This window comes from Heliconius melpomene, chromosome 16, assembly GCF_056956725.1.
Source record: "Heliconius melpomene rosina isolate 202511_hmr_F chromosome 16, ASM5695672v1, whole genome shotgun sequence".
NCBI lineage: Eukaryota > Metazoa > Arthropoda > Insecta > Lepidoptera > Nymphalidae > Heliconius > Heliconius melpomene.
In genome coordinates this window covers 4,097,360-4,124,388 of record NC_140404.1, presented here as the reverse complement: position 1 = coordinate 4,124,388, position 27,029 = coordinate 4,097,360, and the positions used below count along the sequence as shown (strand labels likewise).

At 31.0% G+C, this 27,029-nt stretch overlaps 1 long non-coding RNA gene across 1 annotated transcript in view; it reads right to left on the bottom strand.

Annotated features, from left to right (window-relative positions):
• The window catches only part of LOC146530731 (uncharacterized), a 161,255-nt gene that overhangs the window by 71,259 nt on the left and 62,967 nt on the right, over positions 1 to 27,029 (bottom strand). Inside the window, exon 3 of the long non-coding RNA XR_014878858.1 lies at positions 24,763 to 24,784. This is a non-coding gene — a long non-coding RNA (uncharacterized LOC146530731). The remainder of the gene's footprint in view (positions 1 to 24,762; positions 24,785 to 27,029) is intronic.

The window sequence follows — 27,029 nt, the reverse complement described above, 5'->3', positions numbered from 1 at the left end:
GTTATATTTGCAGGGACTAGCGCGGTTGCGGTCTGCGGTCTGCATAACTTTAATAGATATGTTATACAACCCTAATATTCATTGCTATTGATTCCAGTATTAGATTGTTATTTGTACCATATTAGTCTAATGTAGATGTGATTGACTAACTAAGTAAGTCAATAGGTACCCGCACGCAGGTATTTCCCTAAACTAAGTACGTTTAGGGAAATATGTATTACCTTATAGAAGAGGAAGAGGAGGAGGAGAGGAAAGATTTTTAACATTAAGATATTTTTAACCGAATTCTCCTATATAAACATTGCCACTTGTGAGAATCGAACCTACAATCATCACGTATAGAAAAAAGTGTAAATTTAAATTTTCGTGTACTATATGATTTTTCGTGAAATAATTTCTTTTCTCAAAATAAATTCAGACTAAGATCAAGCACTAAGATTATACGAAGCGCATAGGAAATAATACAAATTTACATATTGTGACATACGAAAAATTGTTGGCGTTAGAGATTTTTGAATGAACGAATCCTTATTATTTAATGTGAAAGTACCTTTTGTTGTTACTTACGAGTAAACTATTCATTGTAAAATTTAATAATTTAAATTATTTAATAATAGGGGTGGGATATTTAAAAAAAAATATGTTACGAAATATACGTTGTAGCACTTAACCGATATTCATGAAACTTAGTACTTACACATATTTTTATCTCCTTAGTGTTTTCTCTATACAAAGTGACATTGGCGAAGTGAATTATGCTCAACTGGTGCACTTAAAATGCTGTAACTGAAGAACTGAACTGAACACATATTTTAAAAGTAACGTCAAGAGGATACTTACTTCTATGGGATACTTAAATAAAAATTAAAAAAATATCTAATCTTCCTTAACGTGACTACCTAGCCACGGTAAAAACTAGTTTTACTCGTATTATAAAATGTCTTATTTTACGTTGATTTACTTTGAAAATCGAGCTTAAACATATCTTGTCATAAACTGTCAATATGCTTATGAATGTCAGTCCAGCACTAAGCTAGATAATCTCTGCTGCTCAAATCTCCAACTTAGATAGTGATCTAAGTTGGAGATCTTTTGAAGCCACTGACGTGTTGTATCATAATTATGTTTTACATTTCACGTAGCATAGTAGGCAGAAGGATTCTAGTGTTAAGACACTGTCCACGTTCCATACTTCCCGCTAAATTCTAGGGCATTGCGTGTTGAGTGGCGGCGCTCAACGCTGCGCCTTGCCTCGACAGCAGAGTGATGAAATGAAATTCTCATCTCTCTCGAGTGGGGATCGAATCCATACACAATCGCATTTACAGTCATACACTTGTGCTCCTGGGCCACGACTGGTCGCGGCCTAAAACTAAAAGCGATTAATGCATAGCAACTTGGCGCTAGATATATGTAAGTACAGAGAAAATACTTAAGCTTAAGTATTCAATATATTAAAAATAATTAATATTTTTACATTACGTTAGTTCAAAATGTGTGTTGTTATTAAAAAATCAAATCCACTCACTTTACGCAACAAAAAAATAACTAATAACCTTATATTAGTAAACGGAAGCTTTTTTAGTCGTTGTTTGAAAGCTTTCAGTCATTAAATTGATATTTTACTCGCAAAGTTCCCTTTAAAATAATAAGCGACGTCATTGGACGGACGCAGATAGGTAATTGAAAATGTCGGCTTATATTTCGTAAATCTTACTTATATAGGAAAGTCGTTGGCAAACATTTTCAAAGATATCGCGCAAAGTACTCTTTTGATCTGCACCTTGATCACTCTTTATCACTTTTTTGATAATTTTGTCGAGACATAATTGTATTTGAATGAATTAATTTGTTTTATCGCTTGGATTTAAATTTTATGTTTATTAGCTTTTTTTTCAGCTAAGCGCCACTTAATACCAAAGCGAAGAAATGAAAATATTAATTGAAAAATATAAAATGAAAATATATCAGTTCCTCGAGTGGGGATCGAACCCACGAGCAGTCGCGTTTACAGTTACACACTTTTGCCCCTGCGACACTATTCTTAACTCACTTAATTTAAAAATGTTTATGCATTATATGAATTTATTCAAAACCTCTTTATCTATTAATATTAATTATTTTTAATGACTAACAAATAATTGACTAAATTTATTATTATAGTATATATGTAAATGGTTTATAACGAGTTGAGTTTCACCACTCCACGCATCGAGACTTCGGCGGAAAGTGGAGAACGAAAGTGTCTTAATGGGAACGTAGTGTCCTAACACTAGGTTCCCAAATTCCCTCTGTCTTCCCCTATTATAAGCGGGACGCTGAAAACAGCTACAGCTTGAAGCTAAAAAATAAAATAAATATTGTAGTTGTTTAGTAGTATTGAATATTAGAATATACTACTCGAATCCGTAATCATATTTTATTAATGGGACAAAGTTAAGGGTCAAAACGGAATTACATATATTTTACTAAAGTAAATGTCAAGCATAATGGATTTTATGTACTAGCCCGGCTTTTCATCTTGTATTAATATTAGTGAATACAGAGAAGTTTGTCGAATATCCTGAAAGTAAAATAAAATAATTTTCCTTTGGTATACAATGTAAGCAGGTTTTTTTATGTTGATTGCTTCACGTTATATCTGATATTTTGCAGGGTAGGCAGAGGGAATATAGTGTGAAAATACTGTGTTTACCACTTTCTACCTAATTTTCAGCTCATAGTGTTGTATTGCGAAACTCAACGTCGCACTTTTTCTTTTTACTGAAGCGAGGACAAGATTTAGTCCTCCCAGTGAAAATTGAACGGATACTGTTCCAGTTCGCCATAACCTAAATTTTTAATAAAGACATTTAAATAGATGAATATGTATTTGTCTTTCTCGAGTAGATGCTTACATTATTTAATATAATGTACGCTCTCAAGTTTAAGTGAAAGTAAAGAGGCACTTAGGCCTTATTTTAGTTAAGAATTTTATTTATATCAGCTCGAGATCTTAATTCATAAAAATTTGTAGCTTAGCTTAGCTTGCTTGAAATATACAATTTAAATAATTGTATACATAAATAAACCGAATTGCCTTCATATTTGCAGTCACAATAACTTTCTAGGAAATTTTTGATTGTTTAAAATATAAAAATCCTCCCATGAATTCGAACCCAAAATCATCAACCATTACTACTTAACTACTTAACTTAATTTTACATTATGTTAAAATAACGTTATAGATACCTTATTGTATTTATGTTATCATAAAGTGAAATTTAATATTACATTCATTATAATTTATGATAGCTTAGTTTATTGTTTTTTTACTTATATCTAAAAAAAATCTTTAGTTGCTTTATTTTATGTATAATCATTACCAATTAATAGTCTATAGTAATATTTTCAATTATTATTCATATAAAACTGATATATTTTTTTTTAAAAAAAGAGAAATTTAAGTGATACTATCGATTTGTCGTGACTTTAACAAGGAGAAATATATCACTTACCATTTTTAATACATAATATTACGTAACTCGAGTAGTCCATCATCAACTGTTTCTCAAACCTACATTTCTTAGAGTAACGTGAAAGATTATATATTGCCATAATTACTTATAGCCAGAAGTAATAAACGGCTGGCAGCATAGAACGAGCAGAGGCTCACTCATTTATTTACTTTATCAGTGTATATTTACTGAGAAGTTACGTCACTTTTCACGTTAAGTATTAGTAAGTATATATACGACGTATATTTATATGAGTATAGTTATTCCAATTTATTTAAAAATTATAAAAATATCAGTAGATATCGGAATTAAGTTTTGTTTCACTTTATAAAATACTTGCTTAGGTAAGAAGCGTCAAAAATAACACTTCTTAAGCACTTAAAACGCAATTCCTCCAGAGTTCGGTGGAAAGTGGGGAATGGAAGTGTCTTAATAGGAAAGGACACTCTGTTCTCAGGTTCCTTTTACCTACCCAGCTATATGATACAGCGTGAAGCTGAAAAAATATAAACTAATATAACAATTAATAAAATTATTAATAAATGATAATAGTTTTAACCACCCAATTTTCGGGTTGAAATATTTTATGACATACGTTCAAAAGTCAAACAGATGTAGTTACTTATGTATGTATTTTATTTTTGCGTCGCATTAGATGGCTATTTCGGTCCGCCACTACCCGCCAAGCTAGCTACGTAAATAATAGATTCGTATTAAGTTTTAACTCGATATATCCATTTGACAAATGAATCGACGTATTTTTATTAACTTCCAACTATAAATGGTATGAAAAATAAGCTTTTCATTACTTCCTTTAGCAAATTTTCACTTTATAACATGTACTAGGCAAAGAATAGGTACCTACTTACAGAGTTATGCGCCTCCACCTAACAAGACCAAGGAAGCCAAAATGTTATGTTTCATAGATTTATACTATATCTCGCACATCGCACAGTAGGATAGACAGAGGGAAACTGAGAACTTAGTATTAAAATGTTTTTATTCCCCTGAATAAGAATCGATCTTATAAAAATCGCTTCCCACCATAAACTATTAAGAAATGTAAATATGAAAATCAACTGCGTTATAATTACAGTAAAAACACACTCAAGATCAAATATAATATTAAAACCAGTTATTCGAATGTTGTGAATGTCGAATCTCATGTTTAGCCCTTGCCTGCCTCGGGGCGATTCCATCCCTTTTACTACCAAAACAACCCTATCAGTATTAACCTGGCATGTTGAAAACATTAAGGGAAATGATCAACCTATTTAAACTGCCAAAATTTGTATATTTGCCTACCGCTAAGCTTTTGCTTTCATTCTATTGATACATTCAGATTTTACCTTTTGGTTATTAGAAAATAATTCTGTAGGCCTGTAAAAGGTATTACTGGTAATTTTTCAATATAATATTCATTGAATATGTTCTTAGAAATTATTACAATACCATATTATAAAATTTTAATTATAATTGACAATAGAACTGATTGCCGTCTATAGCCTTTCGGTGATTGTTTTCTGGCTGATACATCAAATTAGACACTCTATTATACAATTTGTGAAGAAATTTCTATGAACAAATTCATCATATTTTATATACTATATTTAATTTCGATTTAATCTCGATCAAGAATGAACGAATATATTTTATAAATAATTAAGATTTTGAGAAGAAATTGAGGTGTGATTACACAAATATACAATTTTACATACATAAAATTTTCAAATTGTCACCAAATAAGTCTTAGTATAGATATTATTGTTTCAGTTTGTGTAAATTTATATGTTTGTAAAAATATTTCCTAATATATATCGTTAAAATATCCTGCTTATTTAAAAAAAAAATCATTATTTATGATATTTTATAGAATTTATATGAAATACTTAAAAAAATAATTCGTATATATTAAACTACTCAAAATATTTCAACATTACCTTCAAAAACAGTAAATACTTTTATTGCCATAATCATATAAAGCGAAAAAAATAAACATAAAAGCCCGTAATAGCCGCTGTAATCACCAAATGGCACGCCAACAAATACAGAAAATTTGGTACAGGAGAGTTCCATTACGATTGTCTAGCGACACTTCGCAGAAGCGAGTCAATAGCTGCTGCTAAATTAGGATTGACGCCGACAGGTTTTGTAAAAGCATTGCACTGTTGAATTATTAAGGCGATCCAGGCGGGCTATATTTGTAGGTCTGGCTTCAGTCCGTCCGTATACAAACGTAGGTAATAGTCCATTTATGGATCCGGCTCATTTTGAATTCTGACACCCGGATAAAGGAACTGGCGGACTAACATATTATTTTAGCTAGAGCGATTTAAAATTGGACTGATATGAAAAAGCAAATTTGTACACTGTTTGGATTTTCTGTGTATATAATAACTTATGTTATCATTAAAATATACAAAAAGCTGTCACTGTCTTGTCTTATTATATTTATTTTCTTGCCAACGAGAGCTTTGAGATTCTTTTTATCATTATTTTTATCGTACATGCTAAAGCATGTGTATAAAGAGAAAAAGAGCAAAGTTACGTACGTAGTCCAACTTTATTTAAAAGTTATAAGTGTCGATATCAAAAAGTGTAATAAATGTTCTGCACAGTGTAATAAATGGTTGTAAGCAATTTGTTGTTTTTTTTTTAAAGTGATGTTAAAAATAAAATATAATGACACATTAAGAACTTATATAATATTTCGGAGGTGACACAACAGTCATTCCATATAAAAATACATATATTCATATATGACACTTTGGTTTCTGATAACAATTAGTACGTTTAAGTATAGTAGGATAACAATTTGTATGAGATATAAAAGCAGAATCCAATACACACATCCCATTTCTAGTATTGTACAACGAATACTCAACCTTTGAAATGTGAATATTTCATTCACTTATACGCACGTAACTTGTTTATAAATTAATAAAGAGCTTAACGTATCAGTTATTAAAAGACGAATAAGGATGTGTTCCAAACTATGCCTTCGGAAATTGAGTTCGCTGCTATTGAGAGAGGAAAAGTTACAAAGTAATTTCATGAAAATATAATGCTCTCCTGAACTTATGAGAATGAAATTTTGAAATGAAGCCGGCATTGTAGCTAATTTGTTTCGAAACATAAACTAGGTACGTAAATACAGAATATGGATCTAGGTATTCAATTTTTCAAGGGATGTCTGAAATTTGGAGGCAAAAGTTATTTCAAGCTTCGTCTTTTCGTTTCTAGTTGCGTTGTTTTTCTTAGTAATGATAACCATTGTTTGAAAAGTCAGTACTATTGTTTTAATTTATTTTACAGACTTTACTTATTTATCTATATATACTCATATATGTAATAATTTACACCTAAGTAGATATATTTTCAAATCGACGTTTTAGTAAAGTAAATTTAAAAAATAGTTTATTAGGTTTTCATTTAATAATTTATTTCTTTTAGATTTTTAATATGTAACTTTGTTTGAGGTTAACATAAAAAAACATGAATGAGATTAATACAATGTCTATAGTACAGTAGCAAGAACTTCTTTGAAGCGTTTCAAAGAAGTGTAACTCAGGTTTCCCTCGAACATGGAACAAACTAATTACTCGTTTAGACTATTTGCTTAGCGCCGTGATTGCCTCCTCTGTAAGGGCCCTTCGTACTAAATATATCAACGTCTACCTTCGTTTTACAATGTTATATATTTTGAGTTTGTATCAAGTGTAAGGAAGAGCTCTAAATGGATTTGTATTTGTTACAGTATTAAATCAGCTTCAAGCTGTATCCCGCACTCAGCAGGGTAGGCAGAGGGAATCTAGTGTTAAGACACTCCGGTTGCCACTTTCTAGAAAATTCTGGAGGCATTGTTGAGTGGCAAAACTCAACGACGCGCTTTACCTCGACACCAGAGCGAAGAAATGGTAATATAAATTTAAATAAATATTCTCCTCAAGTGGGAATCGAACCCACAAGCAGTCGGCTTTACAGTCATCACTTTATGCTCCTGCGCTACGACCGGCCTCAACAGGTTATAATTATTCATGTATCTTTTTAAATCATATTAGGAAAAAAAAATCCTGTAATGTTTTTGTAAATAAAATTGTAAACATAAAACAAAATACATGTGCCAAGTAATATATGTCTCTTAAATAGCTTTATTTAAAAAAATATATTTAAAAAGAAAAAAGAAAAAGTAATTTATTTTAACTTGGCTCCTTTTTCCTCTTGTATAATTTTCATAAGGAGAAAGAGGGTAGGCATAAATCCAACCGCCATGAATCAATAACCTGGTTCACTCACACAGGTGTGTATTTAGTGGGGCCAAGTCACACAGCCTTAATATTCGCAGACGATATTTTGACGGGAGGCTGGAGCGTACTGTTTTGAAGTTGTACGCCGCGGCGCAAATGTAAAGTTAGTAGGTATACTCGTATACGTAAAATTAATGCAATACCGATTTCTCTCTTACATTTGGATTATTTAATACTCTCTCGATAAATATTCGTATTCTGTTAGTGTAGTCAGATAGAGCGTAGTGAAAAATCACTTCGTACAACACTTTCTAACTTGACACAGATATTGTGAGATGGAATAGGAAATTATTGAAAAGTAAGATTTATTACTGACATTTGAAGCCAGGGTTGCCTTATCACTATGTCAGTCCTTTTGTGACTGTAAAACTGCGGTAATAATAACCCTATAAAAAAATATAAGAATTAAAATGGACAGAAAGTGGAGAACGGTATTTTCTAACACTCACTATGTTTTTTCGCTTACCCCGCTAAATTCAAGAGATGCATCAATATTATTACATAGCCAAAAAATATTAAGAACAAGTTACTTTCTATGTACAAATTTGACACGATCGTTTCCATCACGTCCCGGCTGCTTGAAATATTCAACAGCTTCGATTATCTGCTCACTTTGTATACAAATTTCTTTTTTATTTAATTTCGTCACGAATATCCGGCCGTGATCAACTTGGCGACAGAATAATATATTGGGGTATGATTTGTAGATAAGCGTTTCTGATTTACATTTATTAAATGAGTTACGTCTTTTTGTTTTGGCTTGTACATGTATAGTTTTGTTTTTATTTCTTCACGGTGTATCCCGCACATAGCGGGCTAGGCAGAGGGAATCTGGGAACCTAGTGTGAACATACTCGGTTTCCATTAAGACTTTTTCATCACCCAAGTGGCAGAAAGCAACGCCGTGCTTTGACTCGTTACCAAATCGAAAAAAATAAGATATTAAATATTTCATTTTATCGAGCGGAAATCGAACCCACAATCACCTTAGAAACAATTACACTATGTGAGATTTGAATGTACGGCCTTGCTACTCACGCAACCCCTTTAGGCCCTTTAGCAATCACGTTTTAAATTTCATTTTCCAAGCTTAAGTTCCAAAAAATATATAAAAGGAAACACATTGTAAAGCAGTAAGAGCGACAGTAACTGAATTGTATGTAGCACGTACTCGTAAAATAATCTGTGTTTTGCACCGCCGTATATTAGTAGCTGTTATCAGCTTTACTCCGGTGGAAGTCAAATCCCAGGGATTTTCAGAGAAGATCAAATTTCGTGGGAATTTTGCCAAATCTTGTATTATGTGTCGGTAACTACTAAAAGCGAGTTATATTATATATTTTTAAATTCGATCTCGTATGTTTGTGTAGTTAATTGTAGGTATATATTACTTTTTTAGTTCTAGATGTTTCGAAATTTATAACGACTTACTTTAATTTTTTTTTCAGCTTCACACTGTATCCCCGAATGCAGGTTAGGCAGAGGAAACCCCATGTTAAGACACTCCGTTCTCACTTTCGAATAGCGGAACTTAAAGCCGCGACACCATAGCGAAGAAATGAAAACATTTATACATGGAGTATTTAACGTAATAAAACTATTAGTTGATGAAATAAATTAATATTAAATACGAGTATATGGTAAAAAGCTACCATGCGCTACCTCAGAAAGTACGATTACATATTCTGTCATAGCAGGCGAGTAATTCATTACATCGACAAGTTTTGGAGTCGTATACAGTGTTTATAGTTCATAATAAACTTCACGAAAACACTTCGTTATGAGTTTTATTTGTAACTAGCGGACGCGCGCAGATTTGCTTGCGTAATTAGGGGTGAATTCTAATAAACCACGAAACATATATTCAATGAAATATTTTTAAGAGTCTAAATTTCAAATTTTATAAAAATCGGTGCCGATTTAAAGATTTTTCCATACAAACTTTCAACCCCTTATTTGCACCCTTAGGGGGAGAGTTCCAGAAAACGATGAAACACGTGTTCAATTTTAAAAATCAAAAACTTTTAAAAATCAAAATTTCAAATTTTATAAAGATCGGTACCGATTTAAATTTTTTTCCATATAAACTTTGAACCCTTATTTCATCCCTTTAGGGTTAAAATTTTTCAAAATCCTTTCTTAGTGATAGTCCAGATAATGAATGTAAACATCTGTCCAAATTTCACGTTTCTACGCACAGCGGTTACGGCTGTGCGTGCGTCTTTCCTCAGTCAGTGAGGTCATGTCCTTTTATATATATAGATAAACATTTGAACATGATATAAGAGCCTAGTCGTGGCGAAGTGGCACCAGTAAGCGACTGTAAACCCGACGAATAGTGGGTTTGATTTTCCATAGAAGAAATGAAATATTAAATCTTTTCACTTTGTTTGTCTGCAGAATTCTTTGGAAAGGGGGAAATAGAAATGTTTTAACGGCAAGTCTTAACATTAAGTTCCCAGGTTCCCTCACAGCGTAAAGCTAAAAAAATATAAAAGATTCACAAAGATATTTAATAAATGAAAAGATTAAATTTCAATTTTAAAATTTAGAAGTAGATAAGAGGAAAGTATTCCGCCTAAGTTAATATCGGGAGTTTCAGATTGAATTAGAATTTTAATTGAGTATTTCGAAAGTAAAGAGAGCCAACGAATAATTGAAATTCTATAGGTAGTATGTCCATTTTAGTTTACTCCAAACAATCAACGTTGGGATTAAGAACTTAAATTATTTTTAACGTGCACTAAAATAAAATAAATAATACTTTTCTTGTTTTGATTGTGAATCAAATTGTAAATCCAAATAGGACAAGTGTAATTGATTTTCATAATAATATATAACATAGTTACACAAGTCTGTGCTAAAATTATATTTCTTTCATCATGATATGTAGTTATATAAGCTTTTATAGCTAGTCTGTTATCAAATAGTTTTTTTTTTAAGTTTCATGATGTATGCCGCATATAGCAGGATAGGCGGAAGGAACCTAGTGTTGTTAACACACCCCGTTTTCTCACTTTCCTGGCGGCGCTCAACGCAGGTCTTTTGAATATAGTTTTATGGTCTTTGAATTATAAATTCACATTTATATCACAGCGAAATATTTATAGGATTTCTAATTAATAGTGAATAGTGATTCATACTGAGCAAATTAGGTATTTTTTTCTATAATAATCCACGTTGATTATTCGATAAATAAATAATACTTTAAGCATTAATTTATATTATATATTTTTTCACAATTTTTAGACATTATAAAATTTCTATTAAGTTAAATCTATACATTTAAATAAAATTGAAATGTCTTAATTATTTCTTATTTTTTTAACCGACTTCTGTAAGAAAAGGAGGTTATCAATTCGACTGTATTTTTTTTTTTTTTTTTTTTTTTTTTTTTTTTTTTTTTTTATGTTTGTTACCTCATAACTTTTAACTGGGTGAACCGATTTTGATAATTTTTTTTTGTTTGAAAGGTATAGCTTCCCGAATGGTCCCATTTTTTTTTGGTCCATGTCTGACAATGGTATCCATGAGAAAATCACATAAGTCTTAAATTTGCATTAGGCATGTGCGCGACTAATAGCCGAATAACTCAATGTCGCGCCAACCGATTTTGATGATTCTTTTTTTATTTGAAAGGATACACTTCAAGGATAATTTTGTGAAAGTTTGGTTAGGTTTCGATTATGGAATCCGGAGAAAATTGAGAAAGTTTGTTTTTTTTGGTAAAAAATTGATTATACTGTAATAGTTACAAGCAAAAACTTTTTAAATTGATGTCAGAAATGAGATTCCTGATCGTTGCATTTCTTTTCAACCAATCTCAAAAAAGAGGATGTTCTCATTTTCAACCAACTTCAAAAAAGGGAGATTCCGAATTTACCCGAATACTTTTTATGTATGTTCTTGTCAATATACCAAAATGTAACTTTGCACAAAAATAATACCTAATTAAATGAAATTTTACATATAACAATCACAACCACTCGTTGACAACCACTACCACCACCGTCACCACTCGTTCAAGAAGCATCATTTTAAGATCTACCCGTCACTAAAAATCGTAAAATAAATTAATTTTTTTATGTATGTTTTTGTCAATATACCAAAATGTAACTTTGCACAAAAATAATAGCTAATTAAATGAAGTTTTACATAGAACAATCACAACCACTCGTTGACGACCACTACCACCACCATCACCACTCGTTCAAGAAGCATCATTTTAAGATCTACCCATCACTAAAAATCGTAAAATAAATTAATTTTTAACAAAAACAAAAACCGACTTCTAACAACGAACTAAAAAGTGACAAATAATTATATAAAGATTTTATAATTTTGAAGTCGGTGCCAAGTAAAACAAACAGGCTTAGTAATTAGATATTGTAGTAAAGGTGTTGTAGCATTAGTTTGGCACCGACTTCAAAATTATAAAATCTTTATATAATTATTTGTCACTTTTTAGTTCGTTGTTAGAAGTCGGTTTTTGTTTTTGTTAAAAATTAATTTATTAAATGTATTTAGGTAATTTTGTACAAGCAAAGAAAACTTGATGAGAAATTAATACATTCTATACAAAGCTGGGATCAAACGCCAAAAAGAGTAGAGAAAGAGAGAGAGTGAGAGAGAAACTAACATCACACTTAAACCGCGACCAAGAAATTGAAAATAAATTCCCTTAAAATTAATATCAATAGCTCTACAATAACGGAATCCTCAGTGTCGATCAATCAATTGGAATAAATCGAATCCATCAATTTCCTTTTAAAACAATAACTTGTTACTGCCGAGAAAAGGAAACAGCGGGCAATTAATGAAAATGCCTTTTATATTTGAATTAGATAATGAATTTTATTGAATATTACTCTATATTTTAAGAAATATTAAAAATAAATATTTACTAACATTGAACACAAGAATATTAACATAGTTCGATAAGGGTCGATAATAACGCACAGTTACTAAGAGAAAGAGAGAGAGAAAGAGAGAGGGTTTGAGTTCTGCCACGTATTTTTTTTTGTTTCTAAAAAAATACAATAAAGGTACACTATAAGTTAAATAATGAAATTATTGTAGTAGAGTCGTTGGCATGTATACGGTCGTAGTTGTAAATTCAAATCAATAAAAATGCTTTTCCGGATTTAAATTATCATTAAAATATAAAATATTTAAAACCGACATATATGAGTACGTAGATTAATATATGATTTTATTAGAATTACTTTTACTTCTAAACAAGAAATGTAATAAAACACCAAGTTCTAGACATTGTAATATGACAGTTAACGTTATGAAGAAGCATAATTTCCTAGTATGACGTATATATCAAAATAATGAACTATACATTATTAAATAGGGATGAAAAATATATAATACTAGCGGCCCGGATGCGACTTCGCTTGCTTTATCTAATTATTATTATTATAGCCATATTATATAAATTCTTTACATAAATTGTGGCCTATGCATTATTCTAATGTATAAGCTAAATAAAGTTTCATCTTAATCAGTTCAGGAAGTTTTGCGTGGAAGTGGAACCTCCACATTTATAATATTAGTAATATTACGGTTATGTAATTTTTTAATAATGTAAGTCTTCCTTAGATGCTAGTATGTAACAAAGATCAAATAAAATCTACGATTTCCAGTATTAATTGAATTATAATTTTATCTAGCTTCAAAACAAACAATATTCATCAGAGTTAATTAATATTAACAGCGTGTTGATTGTGTGGTATACAATACTTCTATTAAGCGGAATAATGTGGACAAGGTTATTATTTCCTCATTGTGGTCTAACTATAAATGTATAAAGCGTGAATGTGAAATAATACTCAATATTTTCTAATAATTTATATAAATATTAATTTGAGGGTTTTTGTTGTTTAATGAGATACTTGTGGCGCAGGGGCACAAACCTGTGACTGTAAACGCGACTGGTTGCGGGTTCAATTTACTCGAGGAAAAGAAATATTTATTTAAATTGATATTAAAAATTTTGATATTAAAAATTTCGGTCGGAGTATCTCAACATTAGGCTCTCTCTACCTACTCTGCTATAAGCGAGATATGGCGTGAAACTGAAAATAATGTTATGCCAGAACATACAATTCATTATCAAAGCGTAGAGGTATGCTACGATAATTGTTCTACGAGTTTGTGTATACATTAATATATTTATTAAATAAATATGAGGATTTGAATTCGTACTTTTTAGACAAAATCTAAAAATTATAACTTAAATAATAGTATATATTAGCATTTTGTTCAGGTAATATACAAGTAATACACTGTCATACACTAGTCAAATACGTAGCATTCGTAGCGTTGTCGTAAAGCGGTACACGTTTCGCATCCACCACCAAACAAGTCATTAATCTACGTCAAAAGCGGAAAGGTAAGCTGCGATCGGCCACACTACTTTGAAATTATTCCCATTGACTTGACATATGATATATTGTTAAGGGATGGGGTGAAAGTAGAAGCACAATTAACATATTATTATAAATACAACCCGTGACATATGAAAGTGTGATGATGAGGAATTTGAAAAATGGAAATGGAATTCTAATTTTGAGGAATATTGTATTGTTACCGTACTTGAGTAAATGTGGGTAGATTTAGGTGAAAAAGACAATAAAAGCAGTGGAATTGTGTCAAACGGGTACAGTTGCTTGTAGGCGGAAGCCCTAATTGAAAGGTATCTAGTGTGTAGTGTTGTTATTGAGTGATACATGTCACTTATTGTAATTACGTGGAACCTCTATCCGAGTACGTTGGAAACATATAGACGGTATGTGTTTTTATCGTGTTTATTTTAGAAATGTTAACCGCTTCCGTTTTCTAACAGTATAACATATTTTCTTTTATATATAAATATATATTTTTTAATTATTCCTTTTCTGGTGCTTCTAAACATGAGCACACTTACTTTCTCAATTGTGTCTATAAATAAGTATTTTAGATGTTATAATTTCTGATATGGTAATACAAAAATGAAGCTTCCCATTATTTGTTACAAAGCTAGCTGTCATGTTAATCATAAATAATACCATGATTCGCCGTAGGGTATAAGACGGACGAATGTAATAGGCAGCGCCGCCGCCACCCAAAATGTCAATGCTATATCAGATCAATCTTAATTACCGTTTTGGGGAAGTTCTGACTCACGGTCCATTATCTAAATGAATGCGAGAACAATCTACTGCAAGCGACCGCTGTTTTGTCCACTTGGCCGCAGGAACATTTACGGAAATTGTACGAAAGAATAAGAAAGTTTCTACGCCGCGCCCTAATGATCATTACTGGGAAATTTAATTATGTAAAAATGTATTTTGCTTCAATTACTTTGAATGTGTCTCAATTATGTTGAAATTATTTATGTGGTACGATAATGAGGTAGGTGTACAAGTATAAATGACTGTGTAATGTAATACAATTTATTAAACGACAATGTTATGAGTGAATATGTAACATATATGATTTTTATGAACATATTATCATTATGTGATAATTATTTTTATTAATAAAATAAAAATCAGGATCACGTTGTTTCCCGACAGCGCGGTAGGTAGAAGGAACCTAGTTTTAAGACACTCCGATTTACATTTTTGGCCGGATTCTAGAGTCATTGCGTGTTGAGTGGCGGAACTCAACGCTGCGCTTTTGTGTTAAACCCAGAAAGAAATGAAAATATAAATTATAATAAATATTATATTTCCTCGAGTCACACACTTGTGTCCCCACACCATGACAGGACTCATTTTTATAAATAGTTTGTGTTTTTGATTTTATGGCAATTGACATCGTCACTCAGATTTGGTTTTATAACCCAAATAAGAAGGTTGTAGGGTTATGGCATCATTCTCATGAGTAATATGTATATGTTATAGTTAAACGTCTAAGCGCTGTCACTCGTAGGTTTGACTAGTCAATCCTCATTATTTAGTCAAAGGCCGTAAAACGTAATATATTTTGGCTTTGACTAAGGCATTAAATCAGACCCAAGGATTGACTAGTCAAATCTAGAAGCGTCTGACCTTCGAGGTTTAACTGTAACATATTATAACATATAGGTATGTAGATATAGGATAGAATAACAAACATACATATAATGACGGGCGGCTTTTGTTGACTTATGGACATTCAAATTGTAGGTATATATTATTATATTTTAAATTAATGCATATTTCATATCAAAAGTACGTGTTCAACCACATAACTTGTCTAACAAAAACAAAACATGCCATGAAATTAGCAGTCGTGGATTTTACACTATATAATAATTAGTAAAGTTTTGCATGTTTTGTCACTAATTTGTACTGAATATGAAAATTATTTAATGAGAACATTGCATAGTTTATTTAAAACTATTTTAGTGGATATTCTGTGTATAGGTAGATACTCTATTTTGCTCATAGCTTACTTTAAAATAAACAGTGAGTTTTATTTTAGTATTTTAGACATTGTAAGGACATTAAAAGCGAAACTTATCTAGTCCACATACTTATAAAATTTTATTGCCAGTATCTATATTCATATTAATACAAAATTCGTGGTCACTAATTTTCCTTACAAATATTTTTTAAGTTTACACATTGAATGGACATCATAAGAGATTATTCAATTTTGTAAGTACTTTCGTTATTATACGGATGTACTTATAAGGATGTAGAGAAGTAAAGATTTCTAAGAATTAGATAATTTTTTTTGTAATTTTTTTAACTTAACACGATATATATAGGTAAGTTTGGAGTATTAATAAAAAAATCGATACGTTAAAAATTATTTTGTTTATGCTTCGATACTTAGATAAGCGACTTAGCGACCATAGAATACTATAGAATATAGATGCTTATCCTGAAATAAATACCTATAGTAATTTCTAATGTATATAGGAATAAAATAACTACTGAATGCATAATAAAGCTAGTTATTAATAAACTTTTTAACACCATTTAATATACTTTCTGGTCACTAAGTCCTTGTTGAAATGGAACAACGCGGTTAAGAGCCCTCAGTCCCTCCATTACGACGGACATGAGAGCGTAAGTACAAATCTCTGGAACACCGAGGATCCGTCTCCTTGTGTTGTTTCCATTTTAAAGTGTGTAGAAACGCTCTTTGAAAGGAAAAAGTAAAAAAGTAAGGTAATATACAAATAAGCAACAGTGGAAACGTTCGAAAAACTAAATTGTATTCGGGCCATTCCGTTGTGCGATTATATTCCCTCGCGGAATTAATGCCAAATAAGGAGACGAGACGCTTCAATCTCTTTTCGACTTCCACCAATTTTGTTACTTAGGTTTGTACTTTTTCTTCAGATTCGCGATGTATCCTGCTTATAACAGGATAGGCATAGGGAACCCAGTGTTAAGGCACTCCGTTATTTACTTTCCGTCGGATCTTCGAGGCATTGCGTGTTGAGTAGAGAAACTCTACGCCGCGCTTTGCCATGTTGTCAGAATGTGTTATGTTATGCGAAGAAATGAAAATATTAACTAATGGTGATTAGACAAGTGAATTCTATAGATGCTATATATACCTTCATATTTATTGGATGCATGCACCATAAATAAAGTTAATACTAGACAGAAATTTATGAGTGAGATACAAAATTTTTAAAAAAATCTTTAATTCTGTAATAGAAAAAAAATTGTCGTATAGTCTAAATAATCTAGCATGAACTGAATATTACGAGGTCTAGTCGTGCCGTCTCCTAGGCAATATATTTATTGATGGCGTACTGGTATATGTAATTTTCATAAGTTCATATTTTTCTAGCTCCTTTCAATTATTAATTCAAGAGAACATTCCTCCACTACTTGTTATTTATATTGAACTCTCTTCTACCAAAGTGTATATAAATAATAAGACGAAACTGCCAAAACGTAAATTATATTACGAATTCAATAAAAAAAATATTTTCTATCAATTTTGTGGAACAAAATACTTTACGTTGCTATGACTTTTTTTTTACTTCACGCTGTATCCCGCACATAGCAGGATAGAGCCAGAAGAAACCAAGGAACCAAGTCTTAAATCACTACGTTCAGATTAAGACGCTTCCGCTCTCAATTTTTTGACGAATTCTTTGCTTTGCGTGTTAAGTGCATTACCAGAGCTAGGAAGTGGAAATATTAAATGATAGAACCCACAATACTTTACATATAAACCTTTATATTAAAATTATTAATAAGTTATACTAATTATTGATCAAAGTTACCATTATAAGGCCAGTGCAGCTTTCAATTTCCAGTTCTAGTAACGAGTCCTTTCCTCGTTTCCGCTGGGGTCCACTACTCAACGCGTAACGCAACGTCGTGAAAACTGAATATAAATAACATTCTCCAGAACGGAGTGTTTTACCATCAGGTGTCCTCTGCCTACCCTCGTACAAGCGGGATACTGGTTGTTGAAACGGACAAAATCAATATCTTGTCCATTGTTTAAAAGGCATAAAATTATTCATTTAAATTACAAAAAAATAAGAGTCTTATTTTAATTCCTATGTAGTGATAAAGGAAAATAGAGCCGATTACTGGCTTCGCAGAAAAGTACTCCGGCATGTACTGTTTCGCTTTTAGTGTCTAATATTTTTATTTGCAATGAAAACTTGTAAGCGAAGCAGGTAATGCTTAAATGAAAAATGTATTTTTTAATGGAATCATGAATAAATAGTATAGTACAATATTTTTCCCTTTATTCTTATAAGAAAGAATATGAGTGTGTACATAAAATACAAATTTTTGGTGGCAATATCATTTTAAGAAATAAGTATTAAATATATTAGATTATGTAATTAGGGCTACAATTATGACGCAAGAGATAAAAAATCATACATATATTTATTGCTTCACGCTGTACTTAACATGAGAGGCAGAGGGAACCTGTGAACCTAGTGTTCATATATTCTGTTTTCATTAAAACACTTCGCCCCCCGGTGTCGAGGCAAAGCGCGGTGTTCCGCAACTCAACACGCAATGCCTCCGAAAATTCGGCGGAGTGTGGGGAACAGAGTGTTTTTACACTAGATTACCTCTGTCTACCCTGCTGTGTGCGGGATAATGCGTGAAGCTGATTTTATTTAGATTTTTTAAATAATTATTTATGTTGATATTTTATTTTTCTGCTTAGACTGTGTGATGTAAAATCTTCACTTAGCACTCATATCTTAATCTTCATCACAAATAATAGAACAAAGGCTCTTTCCACTGAAGTACGCTTTAATCTTTCAAAATGTACAACCGATTTTAATGTGGTTTTCAATAATAAGCTGAGTGATTCAAAATGAATATATATATGCGTATAATACATGCTTATTGTATAAGATTCGAGAGATCGATGAAACATATTTTTGGTAGCATATCCGTCAAAAAAGCGAAAAATTTAAAGTAAAAAATTTAAAGAATATATGTATTATTTAAGAATCACATTTATATATTATCAATCTATATAAAATTATAAAAATGTAATACATACTGCTATAGATTTCAGAAAGAGGCACTGTAAAGGCGAGCAACTGATAGATTCTAACTTGTTACCGTAATAAAGTGTGTTATCGCGATAGAAGCTCAAAGTATTTTTCAACAGGAAAATTTCAAACATGGCAGTGAGCTCAATTATGTACTGAAGGGCAATTCTGGCTGTAAATTTTAGATTTTAAATACTGCTGCCGGTTAAGTCAGTCAAGCGTGTATCTGTAAATGCGACAGATTGTGAATTCGATTCACACTTGAGATATTTAACATTTCTTCCCTCTGATATAGGAAAAGCGCGGCGTTAAGTTCCACCAAGCAACACACTATGTCTCCAGAATTCGGCGGAAAGTTGGGAGTGGGGTGTCCTAACACTAGGATACTTCTGTATTACTTGGCACTAGGTAATACAAAGGTATCCTAGTGTTAAGCCTAAAAGCCTAAAAGCCTTAATCTTACCAATTACCTGGCTCTGGTAATAATGCAAAGGGCGGCGTTGAATTTCGCCACTCAATATCAAAAAGTCGCATGAACGTTTCCAGTAGGATAGGAACCTCGACGATAGTATTTCGTTCGAAGTGGGGTCTAGGTCTCCCTCTAGGTCAACCTACTGGGTAGGGCATTGAAATTTCTACTTACATTTTTAAAGTTTCGCCCTCCTGCGTCTTCCCACGTATCTTGGACTACAGGTGTAGACCTGTGAGGGCCTGCAACGACCATCGGTGGGAATGGTATTCGGATACATAGATGTTCATAATATATTAGACATGTTTATTTGTTCTCCGTTATTGGATAAAAACATTAAAGTCGACACTATAATCATTTACTTTAGGCTCTTTAACAAACTAGAGAGAAGATTAAGAATCTTTAGAATAACGACATGAAAAGTAAGAATAGAAAATAAGAGGAATTTAAGAAAAATATTCGGATTTCATTAGATAATATCAAAAGGAGTTTCGTGTCCCTAATATTACAACACAGGTGAAATAGTTTCCGAATTTAATATCCGGTACAATCAGTAAAAGCCGTTCATGATACATACGCTCCTGAAAATAACTAAATGAAATATTTGTGACAGAATCATGAAAAGCTGTATTGAATCCTTTGGCTTGATTTCCGTGGTATTTTTGTATAAATATTTAATAAGTGTGTTGCACTTGTTCTTTTTATTATTTTTGCGTATAATTTATTAAATGTTATTTTTATACATTTCTGTTAAAAATAAAGATGTAATGTGTCTATTCAATAAACAATATTAATTTTCAAACATATCAAAGAAAAAATCAAATATAAAACCAAAAATATACAAATTCAATTTGTCGAAGAAATCATTTGTCTAGAAACTTTTTTTTTCTCGTCAAATAATAACAGATACTGCCTCTGGGAGAATGATAATATTTCATGACCATCACATTAAATTGTAATATATATATGAAGGGAACAACAATCCATCAAACAAAATAAACTTGTACTTTAGGGGAAATATACAATAAAAACAATTTTTACTTTTGAGTGGCTGTGATGGAGAAGATGGAGGAAAACGCTGAAATGAATTCATCCGTTGTGGCAGAGTAGATGAATAATAATACTTTTACTTTATTTAAGAACCTAATCTTAAATATCTATGGAGTTCGCTTTTCTATAGAATTTTACAACAATTGTTTTAGTTTTCTGCTTCTAAAATATTTTGGGGACAAATCAAGACTTTTACCACATAATAAATTTCTTAATTTCTTTTTAAGAATATCAGTAATTACATTAACTAAAATTTTCTTAAAAATCTTATTTACTGCAGGATATATATTAAAGTCACGTAAGCCCAAAGCCATTAAAAGGTCAAGGATCCCGCACTCGCCTTATATGTACAACATGGATGTAGAATATTAAATCTGATTACTTTGTTATAGATAATTGAAAATGTACGTTGCAATCGTTATATAAAATAAATTATAAAGAAAAATAATAATTTATTCTTCATTTATTTTCTTTCAATTGAATATAACAATATGAGTGAAAATTAGAAAGCAAGCATAATACTAAGAGTAAAATTTAAATTTTTCTTTTGAAAACTTCAAATTTTTCAGTGTTCAGATTCCATTTTGCTATTTAAATTATTAAATAGTCATCTCTCATACGTATTAATTCTTTTCTTTTTTATTTAAACTTACATTTATTTTTTTATATTAAAATTAATATTAATATGTACGAGTATATAGATATAAATAGGTCACGTCGAATAGAGCAGTAGCAGCTTAATATTTTATTGGCTTTTCAAACATCCAAGTATGCGCTAGTTATTCCGGTGCCGTAATCCAGGGGTTAACGCGTAGTATTTTTTCATTAATATTTAGTACTTTTATATAAGACTTTTTTATAAATATACTGCAATTGAAGTTTTGAATGTTTCTTAGAATACTTATAATAATAATACTATTTATAATATACGAGGCGATCCTGGCGCAGTTACAACAATTTATTATTATTATTATTTATTAATATTCTCATTTCTTGGCTTTGGCACCAAGGCCAGAAAAAAATATATAATAATAATTTACAGTAGGGCGAAGTAGGGAAAGTCCACTAACTATCTATAGGAATATTTATAATTACGTCTTGAACGGCGGAAATTGTGTCATCAGCATATTAAAGCTTATGCGCATAAAAGGGGCATCGATCGTACGCCATATAGAGGGTTACTTGAGTACGCCTTATCATTAAATTGTATAAAATTATCCATAAGATGTTTTATATATAATCTAAGAAAGTTATTTAAACTGTTTTTTTTATAAATAAAAAAAAATAATAATACATATAATAAAACTGTAACTCATTGTTGTATGTACATAGGAGATATATGAGAAAATATATTATTATTAAATTATATAATTAAATATCCTCAATATTTAATAATGTCATAGAAACTAAAACAAAGATTTTTTAAATAATTATCTGTTTGTCTATTAACACTTATCTCAGAAACTGCTTAACTGAATTGCAGTTTACTGTTGTTTTTTGGCAAGCTTTCCTAACCATTTATTATTTGTATTATCAGGTCACGGAAGTAATTCAGGTGAGAAAACAAATAATTGTGTACTGCAAGCGGGCGAAGCCGCGAGCGACTGTAGTATACAATATATGTAAATATAAACATCATTTTACAAATGTTTCAATAATTATATAAAATATTTCACATATAAACGCAGCAATAATATTGTAGCAATTGAATAATTTTTTAAGCTTTTATTAAGGGCATTCAGAACAAAAACCACTTGAAAAATTCAGATAAACAATGAAACGTCAAAATGAAAACTGTTCCAATAAACAATGTGAACCAAACCATTGTAACACTTGTAACTTGTTCAGTAAAGTATAAAATTGTATAGCAATTTACATTTACACGTGAGCTCTCCTAGCCCGGTGGGTACACGTTTAATTAAAAGATTTCAGTCAAGCGTACTCGCAATATTGGAGCGTTTGTCCTTGCTACGCTCTCGTCACTTCGGGTCTAAGTAAGACAGGTTAGACAAATTAAACAAATAAATGAAATTTTGCTGCCAAATATTGTTGATTTATATAGCAAAATTTAATATGAACGTATTTTAAAATGCTTAACTAAACATTTATTTTTTTCTTACTATTTTTCCATACATGTAAAACGCCAATAGAAAATAAAATCATAGTAGGTGAATACAGTCGCTGCTACTGCCAATCCGATACTTAAAGTGAAATATACAGCTGCAGTTTTATATTTACCTAATGTTTGTGTACGCACGTACTAAACCTAAACGAAAAAAAATACGCAAAAGAGAGATATTTTTAAAATAAACGTCGTTTTTTTTTTCACAGAGGGAGTCTAGTGTTAAGACACTCCACTCTCTACTGTTATATTTATGACTGTATATTGCAAGGGAAGATAAAATTTGAATAACGGTGGGTTTTTTCTAGTGAATAACAACGAGAAATCTAAAAATATACACATTAAATTCGTTTCTTAAAAATATTTACTCTATTTTCACACAATAACTCTTGCTTGAGACAATCAAAGAAAATTTCTTATAAATATAAAAATAAAAACACATTTCACCGATTGAAACTCAAAGTAACAATCACGTTTATTCAGGCTTTCCTGCGATAAATCGAAGCTGAGATATCTCTAAAGAATTTACCCCAAATTCAATCCATAATAACAAAAGATCGAACAATCAGCTAATATTCCTATATAATATACTTATTAATGTGGGATACGAACTACTTGAGAAGCTTGTATGACTTACATAGAACTGAACTAGACTTACGAGTAAGTGAGTACGCCAGCTGTTAGTAAAGTCTATTCAGATGAACAGATTGGAACAGGCTTATTGAGTGATCCTATATTGACCGACTGTAACATCCTTTGTCACGTGATTGATTGAAAATTGATGGATTGATTTGACGAAATTTGGAAGACAATGTTTATAAAATTATAGTGAAAATTGTGAAGAGCTGAAAAGTTTAGGAATTGTTCAGATTTTTGTGGAAAGAAGTGAGTTTGAGTATCAAATTTCAAGAAATTAAATAACCTAAACAGAAATAAACCTATGTAATTAATGTAAGAAAATAAAAATCTCAAAATTTATAAACAAAATGTCCCATACAAATATTAAATAAAAAATATAATTTCTAAACTTGAATTCTATAGTAGCAATATAAATTTCTATTCAAATTTCAATTGAAGAGTCAAAGTAAATTAAATGAACCGTTTTAAACTTGTCGCTCCCGTTCGCCTATCTTTGCAACATCAAATATAGTTCCGAAAGCCACTAAGTTAATTAACAAATTAAATGGCCAGGTCGCTATCACGATCGCTACATTCAAACCCTCGCGTCTGCCACCTGTAATAGATTATTTAAGCAAATATCCACCAACACTATCATTGGACCCTTGTCAAAATCTAATAAATACAGTCATAATTAAATACAAGATTTCTGTCATTATTTTACCTACATAAAACTTACAACGGATAATTTGCGTCATATAATTGAATATCTTATTCTGAAATCCATATATATATTAAAATATATAATTAGAATATCTACTTGAGTCATAATCGATTAATGGTACATAACGGCGGAAAGTCGGGTACGGAGTGTCTTAATATTAGATTTCCTCTGCCTACCCTGTTGTATGCAAGCTAATTTTTAAAAACTAACTAGGGGTTGTGCTATTTATTTTAACGAGAAACGCGTTAAGAATAGAACTATTTTTACTAAACACCCATCACACCTTTGATATGCCAAACTATTACGGAACCACATTAATGTATTTATAAATACAATATTGTTACTTCAAGCCAACTACTTTCCTGTTTGATCCAAGTCATACGATAAACTTTTACGATAAACAAAAAGGAAACACTTATAAATCTATGAACTTTATTAGAGAGATCTTTAACAAAAACAAGGTAATATTTCTTACTTACGGTATCATGATGGATCGTACCTTTGTTACATTTGTTTTCAATCTGAAAAAGAAAAAAAAAATAAGTAAGTTCCTCAAGTTGCCCTATAAACTACCGGGAGGACATATATAATATCGGAAAAATATTTATCATGCCATAAAAGTGAGTAGGTTTATTGACCCTAAAGGCGTGTTATCGTTACATTTGCATAAGGCCCAATGTACGGCGGCACTAACCCCCTGGTTTTACGAGGTTGATAGGCGCATGCCTTACATCAACCCCTTTTATTTTTACTAGTTTATTGTTCTTTATTTCATATTCTTCCCTTTACATATCATAATCTGAGTTTTATTACTAGATATGTTTTGTAGATTATCTACTATATACGTAAGTTATTAAGGGAAGTACATTTAAACCTCATCAGCTTTACGTTGTATCCCGTACAGCAGGGTAGACAGAGGGAACTTAGTGTTAAGACACTCCGTTCCCCACTTTCTGCCAAATTCCGGAGGCATTGCGTGTTGAGTGGCATAACTCAACGCCGCGCTTTGCCTCGACACCAGAGCGAAGAAATAGAAATATAAACGTAAATAAATATTTTTTTTCCCCGAGTGGGATCGAACCCACATTCGTCGCGTTGGAGTCACACGTCGCCTCAATGGACTACGGACTTAATTATTTTAGTTATCCCCATTATACTTAGACAAAGTTTTGCAGCTTTGGTTACACCGCAGTTACATGCAGTGTATTTAAATGGATAATGGAGAACACATCGATTTGATTGAAATTTCATTTTAAGTTCTGTTTTTCCTATTCCGTACTTTGCGAGAGGTCCGTAAAAACAAAAAAATAGAATATAAAAGTATAAAGTTGTCTTATCATTATAATCTTATTTTTACAAATAAAGCAATTTCTTTATTTTCTCTATAACTTTTTTGAGAATATTTCTTTTTATGAGTAAATATTTAAGATTTTTTCTATACGAATAAAATAAAATAATAAAAAACTAAAGTTTGTTCGTTATTAGTGTTCCAGCCATTGTTCGTCATTCATAAAGTTTATTCAATGTTCTTCAAATCTTATTCAGTTACGTCACGCTCCATTGGGAGAATAAGAAGAATAATCCCGTTTGAATCTTAATTAATACCAATTAATCGTGCTTCAAGAGACAATTATCCAAACAATGGAGAATATTTAAAAAAAATAAATACCTAATTAGCTGCCGTCCGCGTTTTGAATAGGGAAGGGACGACTTTACAAAGATATGAATTTCAGATACAATATTTTTTCGTTCGTGTTCAGCATTTTTTTTTATTATTATTATTCGTATTATTGGTTACAATAATATTGTAGCGTATATTTTATAATGTATATTAATATATAAATTAATGTTTTATGTGGATCATGAGAATAAATTTAAAACAGATTTTGAGGCTAGTTATGGCGCAGGGGCAGAGAATGTGACGATAAACACGAAAGGTTGTGGGTTCGATCCCCACTCAATGAAATGTAATATTTAATATTTTTATTTCTTCGCTCTAATGTCGAGGCATAGCTCGCAGTTGAGTTCTGCTACTCAACACCAAATACTTCCAGAATTCGGTGGAAAATTGGGAACGGATTGTCTCAAAAAATATTTTTTTTTCAATGTGTTTGCTTTAAAGCTAAAGACTTATAATATCCATTATTATAAATGTAAACGTTCTTCTTATTACGACACTGTCTCCTTAGATGGTCGGTGCCGGTTCAAATTTTATTTATTTTCGTCATCGTTCATCATTGACTTACGATATTTGTTGAGAAATTTAGCAACAAAAGAGGTAACAATAACACTGGTTAAACACAAAACTGGTTACAGTACAATAATTTATACTGGAATCTTCATAAATTTTCGATGGAGAAACATAGCTTTTGTTGAAAGCTTGTTGGAAGCTGTCTGACAGCCCGTGATTTTTGTGGGTTCGAATTTAACTTCCATTTTCTTAATATAATATAGAGTATATAAATTTATTACTATTATATAATTTTGACACAGAATTTTTTTTTATACATATAATAAGCATAAAAAAAATAAGACATAGAGAATATATAATAAGAATAAAAACTAAACATATACTTTTAAATAGTTACATAAAAGATGCATTAGATGACGTCAGCTCTACGCAGCGGGCGCTCCAATGTTGACACACGATCCACAAGACCCAATTATCACTTACAAAATGCATTGCCACGTGTCAAATATTATCAAGACGTGACTTTGAAATTGATTACTATTTGGACATTTCATTAATTTCTTTTAAATTTTGAT